The following is a 21,409-nucleotide window of genomic DNA, read 5'->3' as shown; positions in this document are numbered from 1 at the left end:
TTTATTACAAGAAATTCATATAAAAGAAATTGAGATTTCTAAATTACGCCGTAATTGGGTAGGCCATGTTTTTGCTTCACCTGGTTCGGGTAAACGTAATGGGGTTGCAGTTTTGTGTCATAAACGCCTTACTGTTCAACTTATTGCTCAAGAGACTGATACTGAATGAAGATGGGTAATTGTTTCATTATTGGTTAACAAAATACCTTTAACTATTTTCAATGTATATGCTCCTACTGTACAGGATAAGTTATTTTGGCCTCAAATCCTTTCCTCATCCATGCAACATACTGATGATTATTTTATTCTTGGTGGGGGTTGCAACATGATCATAGATCCTTTTCTAGATAGAAAGTCCAATGCCCGTTTTTCTCCATCTCAAGTCCATACCCAATTTAAAAATACTATATCACAACGTTCTCTTGTTGATTCTTGGAGGCTTTGCCACCCTACCTCACAAGAGTATACTTTTTTCTCTCCCGTTCACTCCTCCCAATCGCGAATTGATTACTTATTCATTCCCAAAGCTTAGACCCAACACATTACTCATTCAGATATTAGCTCTATTCTAATCTCTGATCACGCTCCTGTTTCCTTAGGTCTCGATTTACTTCCCCCTGTTAAGGGTACTCATAGATGGAGATTTAATACCTCCCTTCTTTTAGACACACAGTTTACATCTGCCTTTCTTGACTTTGCTCTACGCTTTTATACAGAAAATGAATCTCCACACACATCTCTTCAATTAATATGGGACACCTTTAAAGATGCTTCTAGAGACTTCATTATTTCCTATCTTGCCAAAAAACGTCGTCTTGCACATCAATCTTTATCTACCTTGACTTCTCAAATCAAACATCTTGAACATTCTTACTACTCCTCTAAATCTCCTTCTGTCCTCGGGCAACTTCTTAATGACAAACTTTCTTTCAATAAACTATCAACTAACTCTGCCAATCTGGTCTTACTCAAATCTAGTGCTAAATTCTACTCCGCTCAAACCAAAGCGGGTAATGTCGTGGCCAATTACCTCAAAGTTAAAAAAGAATGCACGAAAATTGAATCGATTGTTTCTTCTTCCAATGCCATCCTCCACAAAGATGAAGACATCTTGGAAGAATTCACAAATTTTTACCAAACTCTCTATACCCCAGAATCCCCTTCTTTACCTTCGGACATTGACACTTACCTTTCTTCCATTCCTCCCCCTCCAGTGTCGGATGTCGATTTCTCCACTCTAGATAATGACATTCTTCCCAAAGACATTTTGGAGGCCATTCATGTTCTAAAAAAAGAAGAAGCCCCAGGTCCAGATGGATTCTCGATTGAATTTTACTCTCATTTTTCTTTCTTTCTAGTCCCTAAACTTCATCAGTTTTTTTCGTTTTTATCTCATCTCAAAAATCTGAAGGCTCTTTTCAGGAAGCTCTCATTTGTCTTCTACCCTAAAAGAATAAAGACCACACTTTATGTGAAAACTATAGGCCCATTTCTTTAATTAATTTAGACTACAAAATTTTCACAAAATTTTTGCTCTCCGTTTAGATAAAATACTTCCCCAACTCATTGGTAGAGAACAATGTGGTTTCATCAAAGGTCGTCATCTTTCGGATAATACTCGTCTTTTCTTTAACGTGCTTAGTAAATCTACTACTTATTCTCATTCTCTGGCTGCTATTGCTTTGGACGCAGAGAAAGCTTTTGATAGGGTCAACTGGTCTTTTATGCTGTCTACTTTATCCTGGTTTAGTTTTGGTTCTAAATTCATTTCCTATGTTTCTCTGTTATATTCTTTCCTTAGGTCTTTTATCTTTGCTAATGGTCTTGTTTCTTCTTCTTTCCCTCTTTTTCGTGGTGTCCGTCAAGGTTGTCCTCTATCTCCTCTTTTATTTATTTTAGCCTTAGAACAATTTTTAACAAAAATTTGATTAAACAAAGATATTACCGGTTTTCCCTAAGGAGACACCCATTTAAAACTGTCTGCTTTCTCATCCTCTCACTTCTATTCCAGCTTTTCTATCCGAGGTTTCTTCCTATGCTACAGTTTCAGGTTATAAACTCAACGTTGATAAATGTGAAATCCTTCCTCCTAATAAGTATTGTTTTCATGCAGATTCCATTGGAGTCCTTCTAAAATAAAATACCTGGGCCTTTGGTTCACTTCATCTATTAAAGATACAGTTGCTTTAAACATTAAAATTCTGCTCACCACATTAACAGACTCCACGACCAGATGGCATCCTCTATTTTTATCCTGATGGGGTAGGTTAGACTCCATCAAACTGATGTTGGTTCTGATAATTTTATTTTTCCTCTATAATCTTCCTGTCAATATTCCGAAGTCTTGTTTTAAATCCATTTATACTATCCTTTCCAAATTTCTATGGCAACATAAAAAAGCAAGGATGTCTTTTGCAAAACTTAAACGTCCTAAATCCTTAGGTGGTGTTAATTTTCCAGATTTTTCTTCTTATCATACTTCTTTCTTTCTTTCTTTCCCACTCAACTCCTTTTTTATTAGATTACACTGATGCTGTCTCTTCTCTTCCACTGTGGGTTGCTCTTGAATCCTCCTTTTTTCGTCCATTCTCCTTTAAAGAATTTATTTCTTTATCACATGTTCCTCCGAAGATGTCTCTCCCTATTCTTAAAAATTCTAGGAAACTTTTTCTCCCTCTCTTTGTTCATGGTCTTGATGACCGAGCTCTTTTCTTACAATCCTCCATTTGGTATAACCCTCTTATTAAAATCAAAAACAGAACATTCTTCTGGAAAGACGGGCATTCTCTTGGTCTTCATTGGATTCATCAACTCTTTCAGGATGGCCTTTGCCTTCCTTTCTCATCTCTCCAAACCCGTTTTTCTCTTCCTCTTTCATTCTTTCCTAAGTATAACTTATTACGCACTGCCGTTCAGTCTTGTTATGATTCGTTTTCTACTTCTCCCGCTCCTCCTGCACCTTCTTCTCCTACGATTCCTTTTCTCTTGTCTTCTTCCTCGGCCTCACAAATTTATAAGCAATTACAGGATGTTCCTCTTCTCCGTGACAAATCCAAAACAGAGCAGGATTGGGAATCTAATCTTGACGTCTCTTTCACTATCCCAGTATGGCATAACTTATGGAATAAATTATAGAAGTCTTCTAGAGCAGCTAATACAACTCAGACATTATTTTTTGTATATAACAGACTTTTAATCACTCCATCTAAACTTCATGCTATTGACCCTTCTATCCCTCCTACATGTTGGTCCTGTCCCAATACTCATACCGACCTCAAGCACATGCTTTTCACTTGCCCTCTAATTCACATTTTTTGGACTAAGGTATGGAATCAAATTAATTCTATTTTTTCCACTCAATTTTCGTTTTCATTAGCCCACATTTTTCTAGGTAGCCTTTCTGACATATGGTCTTCCCACACTTTTTCTAATATTTCCATTATTGATCTTCTTCTAGCGGTGGCCTTTCAACAGATTACTAAGTCTTGGAAGAATGCATCAAATGTCTCTTTTCAAGCTTGGTGGTATGGCATTTGCTATAATCACAGATTGGATAGAGCATATGTTTCTCCCATTCTCCTTGCTATCAAACATGATTTATTGTGTTTACCAATTACAAATTTTTTAGATATATCTGCTCAATCTCGCCCATTACATACCCCCTCCCATGAAGAAGTCCCTAAACCACCATGATATGTTTATTATGACTTTATTCCTTGTTAATTAACAGACTATTTTCTTCTGATTATATGATGATTTGTACAGAAGCATTACTTGTTTTATGCTTATAATGCTTTCCATATATAACTGCTCTTTTTCCTTTCCCCTCCCCATCTTTCCCCTTTTTTCCTCTCCTCCTCTATCTTTTTCCTTTCTTCTCTCTTTTTTCCTTTCCTTTTTCTCTTCCTATATTGTATTATTCCCCCTCTTTGAACTGATTGCTGTATTTCTATATTGATGATTTTGTAAGTTTCATTATGGCAATCTTTCATTTCAATAAAATTCTCTATAAACTTAAAGAAAATGTTAGTAGGCCCCCTTTCTGATGCCCACCCAAAGCCTGTCCGGTCAGTGTATGGAAAGAAACATTGCCATCTATATGAACAATTTCCCTGGCCCAGGTTTCTTGCAATCAGGATACAATATACCCTTTATTAAATCAAGCCAATCGTTGTTCCGTACTTTGCTAGAGAGGCTAGCCGCATTCCATGACAAGGAACCAAAACTTGACGGGTCATTTTTAATGGCCGTCTTGAGCCAAGTTGTTCAATTTCTGTCACCAGTATTACAAGTGGGAGTCAGGGATGTGTTCTGAAGGATGTACGTTGTTACAACACATGTTGTAACAACGCATGCCTTTACCACGCAAGTCTTACAACGCAAGTCGTTACAACGACTTGCATTGGAGGGCATGGATTTAGGAATCTTATAATTTTATATTCCAACACCAGTCCCCGTAACAGTAGGGAAGGTGTTGGAATATAAAATTGCAAGATTCCTTATCCCACAGCGCCATCCAGCGCAAGTCGTAGTAACGACTTGCTTTGTTATAGCTGCTGGGTAAAGGCACTGCGGTGTAAAAACCGCGTCGTAAATGATGTTCCCCATTCTGAATGACCGTATTCTCAATACTCACCAACCCTGGGCAAGAGTTGTCATCTGAAACCACACACCAATAAATCCTAAATCCTAAATTATGTACACTTTGGTATGTTGAGATGTTATCTTGATGACTTGCTGATTGCTGTTGCATTACCTGTCCTCGGTCTCGAGCCCTGACGAAAGGGCGATTTGGCCTGGCCAATGGAAGGGTCAAATCTGTCGGTGCTTTACCGCTACCCCCCATATTGGATATATTTGCTGTACAATTCGGACTTGATGCAATCAGAACTGACTTTGATGGCTCCTTTACAAGGGAAACTCCCTTTAATATGTTCTTCACACTGCCCACTTTACCAGCAGTAGGCTTTTTTGTGATGCAGGTACCTACGTTTGAGTATTTTTGTTAGAGCTCTTAGCTTTCAAACACGTGTCAGGGTTTGCTTTTATTCATTTCAGTTTGGCTTGGGTGGTATTTTACCAGTCCGAAGCTGTAATACTGTGCCTGGAGTGCTAAATGACTTTTGCCATTTTACAGCTCAGCATGGATAGCCCTGTGCTAATCATATGCTTAAAGACTTTGCTGTATACTGTACATTTTAGCATACATTCAAAGAGAAAAAATGAGGAGAAATGAAAATAATTCTCCTTGTTGTGCCGTGCTCCACTAATTGCAGGACGCTACAGCATTCACACACATGTCCAGATTTATGATTTATGATAAATCTGGAGATGTGTCTTGTTCAGTGCAAACACGCACATCAACACCCATAGAACGCCCTTTCAATGCAAAGTGGTATGTATAATAAGGTTGTATTTACATGGAGAAGAAAAGGTACACAGACTGCCTTTTCCTCTCTTTGTAAATATGAAACAGTGTCTTGCACTACAAGTATGATGTACATGCATAGTATATAAAGAAATTAATATGTACTAGGGTTAATGGCTAGGCCAATTCTTATTCTATGAGTAATAAGTAGAAAAATGTCAGTACTGCAAACATAGAACAAGATAAATGTATTAGTACTTATTTTTTGGCAAACTTATAGGACATGTTTATAGATTACTGAAGGGAAAGGATGGGGCCTGATGTGACATGTGCAAACACACTCAGTGATGTGTTTTAAGTTAAAGAATTTTGTCTCTTTTAATCCTGAAATTCCCTGGGCCTGCTAGTCCACCATAGCTCTCTATTGAATACCATACCATGTGTGTTGCAGACAGGTGCTCTGAAGCTGTGTCCTATTTGATACATGTCTGCAATGGAATTCTCTGGCACATATCTACTCCATCCATCTCCCCTTTTTTCAACTGTGTGGAAACACAGGCCATTGTGCATTTGAATACTTACTTAAACTTACCTCAACAATAATACTCCTACAAAACGCTACACATTTTATTCAGTGTTTTTTATAATCTAAATTGTGGTAAATTGAATATTTTAGAATTAGGATCTGTAAAAGAAAAGAAAAAATAGGTATATTATATAATATATTTCTAACAGCACAGCATAATTTAAAAATTTTACAAACTATTTTCTTTGCTTTTTTTGCTGTTCTCAGAATATATTGAAGCACCCAAATGCTTCTCTCACAATTTTCCCAAATGCACACTGAAGCACAGTGTGATTCTAGACAAATAACAGTAGGGCATATTATCAAGAAAGGCGATAAAATTATCGCTGTTTTAGCAGCAGAAAACTGCTGCTAAAACGGCGATAATGAGCTTCATAATATGCTCTATGGAATTCCAATTGAAGCCCATGTTAAATGTGAAGGACATCTAACAATTGGAATTCCAGAGAGCATATTATCAAGCCCATTATCGCTGTTTTAGCGGCAGTTTTATGACGCTAAAACAGCGATCATTTTAGCACCTGTCTTGATAATACGGCCCAGTATCCCTTGCACTTTAGCAAAAAACATTTAGTAGACTGGAACAGGTGACAACACTGAACACACTGCACATATTTTAGAACACAGTCCAACAAAGTTAATCTAGATAAGCAAGACTACTCCCTGGACTTTACATGAGAAACACAATAATCTGATTAAAAACAAACACACCACGTACAACCTCTCACAAAAGAATAAGTTACCTTTCAAATTGATTTGTAGATTAAGAAGTATGAGAGTCACACACCAGATTTTCTTATACAGATTCTATGTACTGTGCAGCTCTTGGCAAAACCAAAAAACATGGCATGCTTTTCCTCTCATTCTGCTCACATATACATGTAAATATCAAATCAGATTGATTTCCAAATTAATTCAACACCTAACACACATTTCTATGGGTTACACATTTCAGCCCTTTCCAAATGACATACATTTGAACCCCAATCTACTCACTGCCTGTTACCATTGAATAAGTTCACGGAGAACTCAACTAAACTCATAGGTCACAAGTTCAGCACACAATGTTGCTAATCCAAACAGCAAGTGTGCTTGACTTTTTAAAATATCAGCTTATCATTTGTAATGTTCCTTTCAACTACTTTTTCTTAACCAATAAGAAACATACTTTTAAAAAACAAAAACATGCAACATACTTTTCAGAATAGAATGATCACAAACAGCCAATTATTTATTTTCTTTTGTCAAAACTCCATCTTATCCACCATTTTAGAAAAATCTCACTTCTCAAACTGCCATTTCACATACAGAGACCATCTGAGTGCATCCAGCCCTCCCTTCAAGATGCTTAGAGTGTGAATTGTGGGACACAGCTATATTCTCCGGAGCCAAAGGTATACCGAAAACAGAGGCATGGACAAAGACCTAGCTTTGCCAAATGTAGACATTAAATGAATTGGACAGAGAGGGTTAAAGTGGCACCAATTGATGCCATTGGTTACATCCTTTTTGCATCTCCAACACCCTGCCCTCATCATTGTGCACTGTCGTGGCAATGACCTAGGGACTTTGACTGGGGTAGGCCTGGAAATGCTTATAAAAGACACCTTTACAGAATTGATGTCACTTTTCCCCCAAACTGCCTTTGTCTATTCTAACATATGTCCAAGGCAGAAATGGAACTGGTCCAATCAATTTCTTCCACAGATTGAGAAAGCTAGGAAACATTTCAATAAATCTGTTTCTGCTTTTCTCCGAGATTATAAGAAGGGGTCCATTTACCACAACAATCTGCATTTCAATATGGATGGCATCTATAGGAGAGATGGTGTACATTTTACAGATGAGGATAACAGAGACTTCTACTTGAACTTTAGACTCTGCATAGGTACTTACTTGATAGTACTAAAATCTCTCAATAAACAAAAGGGCTCTTTTTAGAGCCACCCAAGAACTAAACACAAAAGCTTGATGTATATCTGAAAAATATATTACAAAATTAGCTTGGAGTCGCACACCCAAAGCGTCTTAGTCATGCACCTAACTCGTAGAAGTTGTGCACCAAATTTGCTGGAGTCGCACACCCTACACGTTAGGAGTTATGTATACAACGGGTGCACACCAGGGGGCCGTGCTAAGCGCTGCGCTGGGTGAGCGAGTCCCAATAACTAATTTCCATTATCACCAGGGACCCCATCCACTGGGGCTTATATAAAATGTTGGGGAATGTGGGGGGAGCCCCAATGCCACTTCGGCCCCAACCGGCTCACCGCATCCTTCGGAGCCGGCATTGTTTTTGTGGGGAGCTGCTAACATGCAGCTCCCCATGTGGAAAAGTAATCTGATTTGGATTTTGAAAGAGAGAGCAGATTTCCATGCTCTATCTTTCAAAATCCAAACCAAGTTTTCTGTGGGAGGTTGCGGCTTCATCGTGAATATCACCTGCGATTAAAAAAAATCTATTTTGGATATATCTTATGTCACTTACACCTCTATTTCTCAATGATGGGGTCAGAGTTTATCCAGCCTGCCCCTTTATGCGGGCTTTCAGACAGATTTTTAGTCCCAGGAACCTTTTCTGATAGATAAAATGGTGGCCGTAACTTTCTATTCAGGTTGCGTCTAGACAATCAGAGCATTCTCTTTGGCGCATTGCAGGTTCAACTCGAAACCTCCACGAAATATGCCCTGTCAGAGATAGCACTATAATTTTAAACTTACAATTTTTCAAAAACTACTGAACAGATTTACACCAAATAAGCAAAAGGCATATCCTCAAACCAACTTCAACCTCCCTGCCAAATTCGCTGTAAGTCCGTTCAGCTGTTTGGACTGTAATGGTGGCTTAAGGTTCCTATGAGAATTAAAGTTACAAACGCAACCTTATTTAGCACCCCAAATTCACGGTGCACCCCCAAACTTTCCTAATCATTAATACTGATTGTGACACTATTTTGGTGAAATTTCTTGTGCGCCGCTTACGCAGACTATTGTAAAAAAAATTGAACAAGAGTGAACCAGTGAGTGTGCCACAAATAGTCAATTCAATCTAGGAGGTATTTGCAGTTATTTGGGCAGGGCTGGCTGAACATTGAGAGGAGATAAAGACTAATTCAACCTTTGGGTCAACTATAAACTTTGTAATGAGAAAATGGTGACTGTCTGCTGCAATAGAAACCTCAATTTCCTAAAAACAAAAAAAGCAAGATGCTACCCATCTCATACACCCTTGCCAGGTGGGGTTTCAGTGAACATTTAAAAGACTGATATACACCTATATAGTGTGGACCACTTCCATGGGAAAAAAACACATAAGTTAACTTACTTACTGCAATGGGTAATACCAAATGATGATGATTCATGTTTGTTTGACAATGGGTTACTGGTTGACGGGGGTGTGAGCCCTGATCAAGCAGGATCCACAAGCCTAGACAGGGCAGCGCACAAGCAAACTCCAAATTAACCTGTGTCTAATCTCCCTGTAGCTTGGTACAGGGCAGTCAGGTTTAACTTAGAAGCAATGTGCAAAGTATTTGTGCAACACTTCAAACAGTAAAAAAATTACATCACCACTCAAGTCAAGACAAGACAAAAGCAATGTTTATTTAGATGTTAGTATTTAAACAACAATAAAACCTGATTGTAAATATTAAAAAAAATTCCATTAAAATTACTGAACTATAGGCAGAAAAGTAACAGCATGAATTTCCCACAGAAAGTGACACAGTGACATAGTTAATTATTATATTCAGTTCAATACAATCCCCCAAAGCTAATACAAAATCATATAAATTTAAATTTCTAATAATTAAAACAAAGGAAAATATATAATAATAAGATACAGCTTTTAAAATAACTAAACCACATTCAGTTTCTAATCTCAAGATTAGGCATGTCTGTGAGTAGAGCTACTGCCTGATCTTGTGACCTCGTTTCATATTTTAAAAAGATTGGGCGTAAGAATAATATACGCTGGGCTAAAACTGAAACTCAATCTACTAATATGTGCAAAATATTGCTTTTTGTTCCCAACATACATTTACAGTTTCCATCAGACTGAATCATTTCTGCTTTTATTTTATCATTTGTCAGCCAAGGATTAATGTCAATCATTAATCTTGAAATTTCACATCTAAGCCAATAGTTACGTAATATGTCCAGATAAGGATACCAGGCTTCATTCAACCACAGGGCCCTCATACATTGTACTGATTTTTCTGTTCTCAGATACTCCATATCTACACTTGTGGATAAATCCTGTGCTTGGTATCTGAATGCGCTCTCAGTAAATTCTGCATGCAGTGATTGTTGACAGATTCTCACCTTTAGGTTCTCACCAGCCATAAACAGTTTCTGTCTAGTCTACTTAGCCCATTTTAAGCTACTAGACTGAATCTCTTTTCTGTGAGAACTTCTGTACTGCTACAGGGTCCTGGCATTTCCAGAACCTTACTAAAGTCACTTAAGCCTGTATGCTATAGTATGTTGTTCCTAGCTCAATTCTAATGGCCTGGATCATTGCTGAACCTGTTCGTGACAGCAAGGTTTTTAAACACTTCCCTTCTTCTAAGTCCCAATCACGTTTACCACTTAGGTAAAGGACTTCAGCTCCATACAGTACTTGCTGGGGGATCATTGCGCTATATGCCTTTAACAACGGTCTGTGGGACATATCTCTGTAGTCTCAATTACATTTTTTTAACCCTCAAAATGATATGAAGGCTTTTGGTTTCTCAGCTTGTGTATGCCACATTAATGCACTATCAAACCAGACCCTAAGATATCTATTCTTGCTCACAATTTCCAATTTCAAGGGGCCTAAAAACCAACTGAATCTAGTGTCTCTTTTCCCAAAGCATAAAATCTTTGTTTTTCCATGTTTATAGTTAAGAACGTTGTCTCACAATGCTCTCTAAAAGCTTTTTGCTTCCTTTGGAGGCCTTGATCGGTCTGATCAAGAATCACCAAATCATCTGCGTACAATAAGCATGACAATTTATTACCATCCATTCTCGGGCTGGCGCTTCTGTCAACCTCTAGGGTTGCAGGTAAGTATGCTAGGAATATGGTGAAAAGCAAGGGGGCCAAAATGCAGCCCTGTCTAAGGGTGTTCTCAATTGCTATTTTCGGTGTCAAGGACCCCCCATATCCCTAATGACTTGTGCCCAATTTCCTCTATGTAACTCTTTTACGATGGCCAGCAAGCCTTCCGGTCTATTATAAAATTCCAAAGACTCCCAAAGTCATTTACGGTCCACAGAATCAAACATGCCCAGAAGTCAACAAAGCAACATTATAGCTTATCTTTTTGCTCCATTGACTCCCGAGCCACTGCCCACAGGATGAAGCAATGGTCGCCAGTGGAGTGGCGTTCCTTGAAGCCCCCCTGTACTACCGGCACAATTGAGAACTGCTCCACCAAATTCTTAAGTCTACCCAATATTATTTTTTGCAAAGACTTTTTCCCCAATGTCCAGCAAAATAATTAGTCTGTAATTTTTCGGAGATTTCATATCACCCCCCTTGTGCACCGGTCTAATTACTGCTCCCTTCCAGTTTTTGGGGATTTTTCCTGAGTCCAAGATAACTAACAACATATGGGACAAAAATTCAGCCCACCAGTTCAGCTGGGACTTTATTATAGTAGCTGGGAGATTATCAGGTTCTGCTGCCCTGGTTAGGTTTAATTTGATTAAAGCATTTTTCACATTTGTTACTGAGAAATCTAATTTTAGGTCTTCTACTAACCCACTCCAATTTTGCATCTCTCCTTCTTCTGATGCCCTACGAGAGCCGTACAATTCCTGCAAATATTCCTCCCAGGCGGCATCTTCTACCACACAATTCATAGCACCCACCGGATGTTCTGCAGCTGCCTGTATCAGCTCCCAAAACTGGTGTACATTCTTTGTTTCAATTGATTACAACACTTTTTCTGCACCATTTTATTTATAGACTCTTTTCAAGCTACTAATTAACATTTTATATTCTCTTCTCAATTGTTTGAGGTATATAAATCTGCTCAGATCATATTTACCTCTAAGCCTTTGTACTTCTCTCCTTATCCCCCTCTTCAGCTTTAAACATTCTGCGGGGAACCATTTTGCTTGTCTTAATGGGATTTTATGTTGATTTGTTGCATTTATTTTCTCATTTTTAATTCAACTCGAAGGCACTGCACAACCTGTTTCATTTTTTCCTCATAGGGGGTTATGATTACTGCCTTCCCTTTGACAAACCCGAAACCCCTGATTAAGGCAAAATTCCAGGCAAACGAAAACACTTAGTCTATTGGACATTTTGTGTGCCTATTTTAAATATTAACTTAGCTGGGCAATCTGATTCTGACCTACCTTTCAGGCACTTTGTCCCCAAGTAGTTTCCCAAGTGTATATCTTAACTGTATACCAAGGATCTACCTTCTGTGGGTTTAATTTATTAATAAAATCATCGATCATTAAAAATATATCCGTGGCTTACTTTTCGCATAAGGTATCTATATCATCTTTAAAGTATCATATCTCAGCAACAAATTCCTGGGGACACACCCATTGCATAAACACATTTATGAGGATTACATTTTCATACGTTTTGTCTGCAACCAACAGAGGAAACCTGCCCTCAAGCAGCCATTGACATTTTACGGAAAGTGATGTCACATTCTTCACTACTTTTGTAGATAAGATGGTCAAAATCCCACCTGCAGGGCGCCCAAACCTTTTTTTCTTTGCGGGGGGATAGAGTTGGAGTTGGCCATCAAATATTGGCATTTTGTCGCATAGCCAAGTTTCCTGTAAGCATATAATCTCTGCGCTTTTGGCTAGCTCTTTTATACTTTCTTGTTTTATCAATTCTCCAAGACCATTTATATTCCAAGATACAAGTTTAAGGCTTTGCGACAACCATTATCCTATTTCACATCATCTAAATATCCCTCTTCCCCAATCTCTCCATTATACCAATGGGAGGGACCTGCAAGGCTGCTTCTTTGGCTCCAGTTCCCCCAAAATGTACCAATATCTGAGTTGTTTGCTACTATATTGAGGTTTCCAACACCTTCTCCATCTTCCTCCAGTAACCTCACCTGTCTCTTCCCTAATCCTGCATGGCGCTTTAGGAAGCCTCTACCGGAGTGGCCATTCCCTTCTAATTTTTCCTCTGGAATTATCTGTATCCCTTCCTTCAGTACCTTACTCTCTGCCTTCCCAATTGCCACCTTTACCAAGTCTTAGTAAATTAACACCCTGGTGATTTCCTTCCCTTCATATTTAAATCTGAAACCCACCTGCCGCAGGTCTTTGGTTCCAATTCCTCACAAACTCGGGCATTTTGAGAATGAACATAAGAGTTGAGACCTATTTAGGAGTAAGATCTTGTTTTCCTCCGCTCTTCTCTGTTTGTACAGGCTCAAAATATAGCCACTTATTTCCAACTAATATAGCCACTTATTTCCAACTATCTCCTTTCCCTTCTTAGGGATTATCATATGTGGCTGCCAATTGTTCTTCCTAGTGGCTGCCGTGGATTTACTACTCGCTTCTGTTCTATCCCTTTGGTGGAACTCTTTATCTGGATTATTTTTTTTCGGAGTTAGTGCTTTATGGCTTACTCTGTTCAGTTGCAGAGATGGTTTTAATTGCGCCTTTCTTAATCTATCTCCAACGCACTTCTTCGTTATTTTTTTGCTCCTTCCTCACTCTCATTTCCCTAGGGGTCTTGGTGGGCAGCGCCTCCTGAGTAGCAATTTCGGGATTAGCCTCTTTATCTCCCCCCCTTTTTACAACCTTTCATTTCCCCTTTTTTGTACCTTCCTTCCTATTAGGCTTTTATAATTAGTTGGCCTATATCTGGAGTATTCGCCCCTTCTTTTTATCAACATTGGGCATCTTGAAATATATTACATTGTGTGGGTCTTCTGGTATCATTGTGAGCCCAGCGGAAGCTGGGGGCAACGGGTCTGGGACTGATCTCATCATATTTGGCATTTTGCCCCTGATTCCTTGCAGCACACCCTCAATCTTATGTAGATGCAATTTTGGTGGTTTTTAGGATGTCATTATTTAACATTGTGACTTCCAATAACCCTTGTAAGTTCTTAGCAGCATCAACATTATGTCCAACATTGAAGAAGAATGGGTAGCTGAAATGTCTAGGTGTAGTGTAAGATTTTGCCCTGCATCTTCTATTGTTTCAGTTCTCTGGTTACCAGGTTGCTCTCGGCTCATATTCAATTTTGGCTTTGTTGCTGTATCTGAAACAATTCCCCTATAAATTCTTGAGCCCTCGCTGTTAATCTCCAATGGATCTAAAACCACCAAATCCTGATCCTACAGTTAGAAGATTTGGGGGATGAGGACAGCTGTGGTGCCATTATTAAATCATTTTGCCTTGGGAGTGATTGATTTGCCAAAAGGTGTGACTCCAGTATTTGCTCGCAAAGATCAGCTGAGCCATTCCCATTCTGCTGTTCAGCCTCTACATCCAGGGACTTCATTGGTGAACACATCTTTTGAAAATAATTTCCCACAAAGGCCTTTATTGACTTTGAGGCTGGCCCGCCCGCTTTTTTCCCCTGCGCAGTCTCTTTAGATGCTTCTTTGATTACTCTCCTCTTAGGTACTCATTTAGCCCTTTCTCTGAGGCTCTCCATGCTCTCCATGCTCTCTCCAGAAGCTCTCAGTTCCATAGAGGATATCTAGATGCAATGCAGATTTTGTTCTTCCTTGGACCCATCACTGGCGCTCGTACTTTAATTTTTTATTGTGCAAAACAAGTCCAATATAAATTCAATCCAATGTAAACAAACCCAGTCCCCCATAGGCACCAAGTTATTATATCACTGGTGTCCTTCCTGACTGTTTCCCCACCTTATTAAACCACTTGAGCCATCCTGTTTAATTAGCTGTTGTAGGGGGGCTAAAACAATAGAACATACTCACACTTACCTCTGTTGTTCTCAGATTAATTGACCTTGCCGTTTTCCGTGCTGAACAATACCATCGCAGATACTTTTTGTAGATTAAATACTGTGCACTGCAGTTGCTGGGTTTCTTATCCCATGCCCCAAATCAGGAAACTTGTAGTCTGGCAATTAATGTTTGATTTCCAGCTTCATTTCCCCAGCTGGGAACCGGGGGCTTTGGGCACTGCGCACCTCTCCTTCTGCTCCCTGCCACTCAGGGGCTGCCCTTAACGTTCTCTTGCCATTAATTTCTCCGGCGTCAACAGGCGTTCTGGTTCCTCATTTCTTCTCCTCAGCTCAGCTCGTTCAACTCCCGCGGTCCCACGCTTCTGCATCGCGTCATCTCCCTCTCTGACATCCGGACGTGGCAAGGTGATCGAGGCGTGTCAGCTACTGTAATCGCATATCAGTCAATGCGCACAACAGAGGCTAACAGGTAAACACCACACAAAAAGATTTAATGCTAAGTTTGAAAAATAGAGCAAAATGTTATAAATAGAACAGGAATAAACAGTAAAATAGTGCCTAAAAGCAAAAACTGCCAGCTGCACCTATCTAGTTGCGTTAGACAAGGTCAAAATCTAAAGTTATGACCAACTCCAATGGGACATGGGCCGGATACAGTTCTGAATTAGTTGAGCTAAATGTTTATGTTCTCAAGGTTTGTGCCAAGAGTCCCCCTTCGTGTTGGAGAGAGTAGAGGAGAGCAAGGACATCTTTGCAGGATAGTGGTCTGCGTGGCATGAAGAGCAGGCCAGGAGTTGCATACAGGCGGGCTGGAGATTCATGTTGGCGAGCTATGCTTGCTGAACTACCAGACTGGCTGCCAGCAGCTCACATTGAATTTCGGTGCCTTCAGTGCGGTCTCTGTGCAAACGGGCCCATTTGCCATTGCAAAGAGAACATAAGCTTGATTTTTAGAGGGTTGAGCCAGACAAACCACACCACTTGGGGTCTGGCACTCACTGCAGCTGGTTCTAGTAGCTAGTTGGGGAGCATTTCATGTCCCTGGGGCTCATATCCAAAGCCAACCTACTAGACCTTTGAGTCTCTCTGGGGATCTGGGTTCAAGATGAAGTTGCAGGTCCCCTTCTTCCCCAGGCAAGGCAGGGCAGCAGTTCCTTTAGAACAACAGTACAGAAGAGGGGCATAGCATAGCAGTCCTTCCTGGCAAAGTATCCATAGTTTCAGAAGTGTACTGAAGAGTTGGTTTCTGAGGTCCTTATTGTGATACCTTTGTGATCTGGTTATTGCAAGTGTTAGAAGCTTCTAGATAGTTAGATATTGGCTTTGAAGTGCATATTATTTCCTTCCTTCCTTGCTTTTATGTAGCCCAGCCTAGGCATACGTAGCAAAATAAATGCTCACCTACATTTCTCCTACATTGCTCAGCACACTGGTTGTAGCACTGACCTTTTACCCAGTAATCTGTTGGATAAATGTCAATTGGTTTCCTTTAAAACCGACTAATTTATTATGCATGAGGATTCTTAGAAAAGTCCCCCGCACATTACGTACATAAAAGGATTAAAATACTCTGTATAAAAGCCATGCTCATTTTCATTCTAAGGTGATAGAACTACTTTTCATGATTGCAGGTATTGATTGAAGCTCATTTATATACTCATACTCATAACATATCGATTGTGGTAGGAACTCTGAGGCTATCATTTTGGAATAATAGGACCATACCTTGACTAGATAGACAGAGCTGACGCTTCCATATGACCCAAGACATCGAGTTCCCAGCCTACTGCAGCTATAACACGCAGCAGGCTGTCCAACCTGTGACCAAGACAGGGTCCTTAGTTCTATCCCAACAGGCAATGGGGTTGGCTGTTTCTTAGTGGATTCTTGGCTTTACACCCACATACTTTCTAGGTACACTTAGGTACAATTAGGCAGGGTCAGCTTGATTACTCTCATGTTTATGTGCCTTCATACATTCAATGGGTAAGCACCATGGTAGAATTCTACCTTCGGTTTACTCTGTTAGCACTTGTAATCTCTTCTGTTTGCTTCTGTCTAATGACTGTCGCAGCAAACATGTTTTATACTAGAATAACACTGGTTCAATAAATGCTTACTGAAAACGTCTCCAATGTTTATTCTGTGTATCCCTCTGAGACTGAGTGAGCATGATTGACTGAGCGGAAAGTACTGTACTGTTTCCACAATCCCTGAAGGGTCAAGGGTGGTAATTTTAGATGGTTGCCAGAAACTATTCACTCCTTGGTGGGGTTAGTGGGCTTATGGTGGTACTGAGAGCTAGTTGGTCTAAAGGGCAAACATATCCTTTGGGGGGTTCCGGAATCAGCATAGAACCCAATCCCTTTGTTTATGTTGCCCAAACGCACAGATAGTATGTATTTCTAGGAACAACATGACATGGAGCTGCCAGTGTTTTGGATCCCCTTTAATGGTCAAATGTGAGTTGTTCATTCGTGCTTTCCTCAGAGACACCTACTCACATTTAACCACATACATCTAGAGTGGGAGGGGAAATGCGATGCAGCAGAGTAGGTATATCTTAAGTATTGGCTGTAGGTTTATTCAAGCTTTAAGCATTAAAGTTCACCACATTGTGCAAAACCTTATCTCTTTTCCTTACTACTTCCACCCACAGTGTCTGTTCGGGGAGACAGCTTAGCTTATGCAGGGGAAGAAGAGCTTGAAGGTGCTCTTAAAATTACAGAAAATTGCAGACATGCATTTACTATGAAATTACTGCAATACAGCCTCCCAGGAATGGGTGGTAGTGTAACCTTGATGATTAAAGCAAAGGATGCATTCAGAACAAGGGGATTCTATTATTGGATCAGATTCTGGCCTGCAAATGCACGCACAAAGTTGTTTCACACTCTCAATGAAGACGAGACACCTAAAGACTACTCTCCATAGAAGGAGGTAGAAGTCCTGCTAATCTACCAAAAACATATTAATTGGGTTGAAGGCGCCCTCCCCCACACCACAGAAAATGTGAGACTCGGTCCGCTCAGTATCGAAGGAGCAACCTAGCCGGTCCTAAGTGCTTGCACACCCCTTCCAGAGATTAATACTTTGCCAGCAGCAGATTTACATACACTTCACAGAGACATAGTTAAACTGTGCAGAAACCTTACACAGTTCGTAATGTGTACACTTACAATTCAAATTATGAGGGTTACTGAAGCTGGTCAACCCCAAATAACTAAGACAAGTATCAGCCCATGAACACAGGACTCGATTAAGGGAAGAATTCCCACCAAATGTGATCTAATGTTGTTCTCGATAGCACAAAACATAACACAGCTTGACACAGTTTTTCCCTACATGGGACAGCTGGAAAAACACAGAATACTCACAATTTGCTTGCCAAGGGGAGGAACATGGTGGCGGGCTGACGCCTGTCGTGGGAGCTCCCGAGGTAGTGAAGCGATAAATCAACATCGGAATGGAAATAGACCCACAAAAAAGGATTACCAGGTACATAAGACGTTGTGTATACTGAGTTAAATAATTCTTTATTAATACCCATCATTTTTACCTTGTTTGCAAACTGCCGCCGTTCATTCGTATGATGGGCGGCTTTAACTGCTGTATTGCCGCATTGGGCTGGAAGCGGTACAGAGCAGTGGATGCAACGGATGCCAAGCGCAGCTGCGGCAGAGGGTGCGGGCCGTGGTTTCCAGGATTAGCTTCCGAACCAGGGGAGGCAGAGCCAGAACAGAACATTGGGAGGCGGCGGCGAAAATTCAAGACTCTAAATTTCGGGATGCTCTCACAGGCGGTTTCCAGACCAGAGTAAGCTGTACTTTTAACGGGGGAGAGATGTCGCTCTCTCCCTGCCTTGCGTTACATGATAGTTATACTGAGGGGGTGATTGGCTCTGGAGCTGGAGGAGAAGGCAAAGGGACGGAAGGACAAGAGGAAAGGAAACAGAAAGACACTACGGTTGATGGGGGGCGAATAGAGGAGCAGTTGGAATTGGGGGTCTTGGGTTTCCTGCGAAAAAATATCAGGGCTTTACCGGCTAAAGGAGCACCAGAGTACCCCGAGCATAATAGATATCAACTGCTTTCCCAGCTGGACGTGAAGAACAAGGGGAGAGCGGCTGTGGAGGGGAAAATTGCAGGAGAAGAGTTACTAGTCACCCCCAAGAAGAAAGTTACAAAATTAGGGGAGTGTAGAAAACGACGAGAGGCTAAGGCTGCTCACTTGCAAGTGAAGACCACCCCCTCTTTAAAATCCTACATTAAGATAATGGAGCAGGTGATGACTTCCATGGAGGGGGAGCAAGGTCTACAGAAGATCTCCTCCCCTCCCCTATTAGAAAATCGCTATGCTGCACTGGCGGTGGGTGGCGTAGAAAAGGAAGTATGCAGGGTAGAAGGGGAAAGGACACTGGATGAAGGAAAAACCTCTCCTTTTATAGGATCTCTTCCCAGTACATCGCTAGACCCGGCACCGGCCCAGCAAGATAGCAGTACCTTGCATGAAGGTGACACAGATTCCTCCTTGGGGGCTGTAGGGGGTAAACCAGATTTGGAATCTTTCTTAATATGTTTAAGAGGGGACCTATTATCAAAATTTGAGATCTCTGAGGCCAATCAGAGAGGTATACATGACAAATGTGGGGTCTTGAAGGGCAAACTGGATGATATAGTCCTGCAAACCGTTTTTTTAGAATTTGAAGTTAAGACTCTTTCAGAAGCAGTATCAGCTAACACCAGAGACCTAGAAAAAGTAAAGATCCAAAATAAAGTTGTACAGAATGACCTTGAGAGATTAGAGATGCAGGCAAGACGGAATAAACTGAGAGTTCTTAAAATTATGGAGGGGGCAGAAGGAGGAGATCTAAAAGCCTTCATATGTCAGACTCTCATAGAAGGGATCTTAAAGTATATATTGGATATATATTTGGTTAAGGATATCCAGAGTGTCCATAGAGACCCTTTTAGACTCAATCCGGGAGAAAAGCCCAAAACAAAATACTGATACATTTTCTTTCTTATCCAGTTAAAGAGCTGGTATATAAATATTTTTCATATATAGATTAAAATATTGGGTTGGCTTCTCTTTTCCTTAATTTTTTGTGTTTTCTGGAGAAGATGTCTCTGCTACAGAGGGAGGGTCCAGAAGAATGAGAGCTTTGAGAAATGACGAATTAGAAAAGATTAATAAGATTAAGGATAAAGAAATAGAATTACAGAAAGCTTCTATGGACATAATGGGGACTCCGGAAATGGTTCTATCTTTAGAAAAAGAATTAGATAAATTGCGTGCGGAGTTTCAAGCCTAGATAGATAAGAAGCTCTAGGTTAGGTGGAATGCTAGCAAGCTCCATCATTTTTCCTATGGCGAAAAGTGTACCCCTCTGTTAGCTTGGAAGGCGAGAATGGATAGGGCAAGGAATCTGATAAAGAGTCTATCTTTGTGAGGCTCCGGAAAGATAACATGTGAGGAGGACGAGATTCTTGAGGAAGCTAGAAGCTTTATGAACGATTTATATATAGAGGATATTAGATCAGGGTAGTAGGAAGTGGAGAGATGGTCAAAATCAACTACTCTTCCCCAGCTGCCTGAAGAATATAGGGCTCTTTTACAAACTTGTTTCACTGAAGAAGAAATTAGAGCACAATGTAGGAAGATGGCTAGGGGAAAAGTTGCAGGTCCAGATAGGCTCCCTAGTGAGTTTTATGCAGGGGTTTTAGACAGTGTAATACCAACTTTAAAAAATATGTTTAACAAAATCTATTTGGAGGGAGAAGACATCCCAGGCTCATGGGCAGAAGCTACAGTTACCCTAATATTAAAACCAAATAAAGACCCACAGATGATAGAGTCCTATAGACCTATATCTTTATTAAACTTGCATTACAAGCTTTTTACAGGTATACTGGTGGCGAGGGTGGCAAAGGTTATTAAGACGGTTGTCCACTTAGATCAGAGGGGTTGTATACCTGGGAGGCAGCTAAATGAGCTTACCTTCCAGGTAATCGGGCCATAGATATGGCTGTAGTCAAGAAGGCACCTCTGACTATAGTAGCAATAGACGCTAAGAAAGCGTTTGATCAGGTTAATTGGATATATCTTTGGGGAACATTAAAAAGCTTTGGTTTCCCTGATAATTTTGTTCAAGCGATGAGGAGCGTGTACTCTGGTCCTAAAGCAAAGGTCTTGGTAAATGGAGTGTTGACAGACTGGTTTAACATCTTGAGGGGCACAAGGCAGGGGTGTCCTCTGTCACCACTTCTATTCAATCTCTACATTGAGCCTTTTGTTAACTGGCTTAGGATGAATTCTGTTATTCAGCCCTTCAAGATGGGAGATTTAGAACTCAAAACTGCTCTTTAGGCAGATGATCTGCTCCTTTATACAATAAATCAAACAGAGACCATTCCTTGGTTATTTGAGATGGCAGAAAGATTTGGTGAGGTCTCAGGATATAAAATCAATAAAGAGAAAACTGAAATAATGGAGTTGAATCAAGTCAACGGATATCAGGGGTCAA

Source organism: Lissotriton vulgaris, chromosome 2_2, assembly GCF_964263255.1.
Source record: "Lissotriton vulgaris chromosome 2_2, aLisVul1.2, whole genome shotgun sequence".
NCBI classification, from domain to species: Eukaryota; Metazoa; Chordata; class Amphibia; order Caudata; family Salamandridae; genus Lissotriton; species Lissotriton vulgaris.
The sequence above is the reverse complement of the archived record's forward strand: the minus strand, read 5'-3'. Positions refer to the sequence as shown.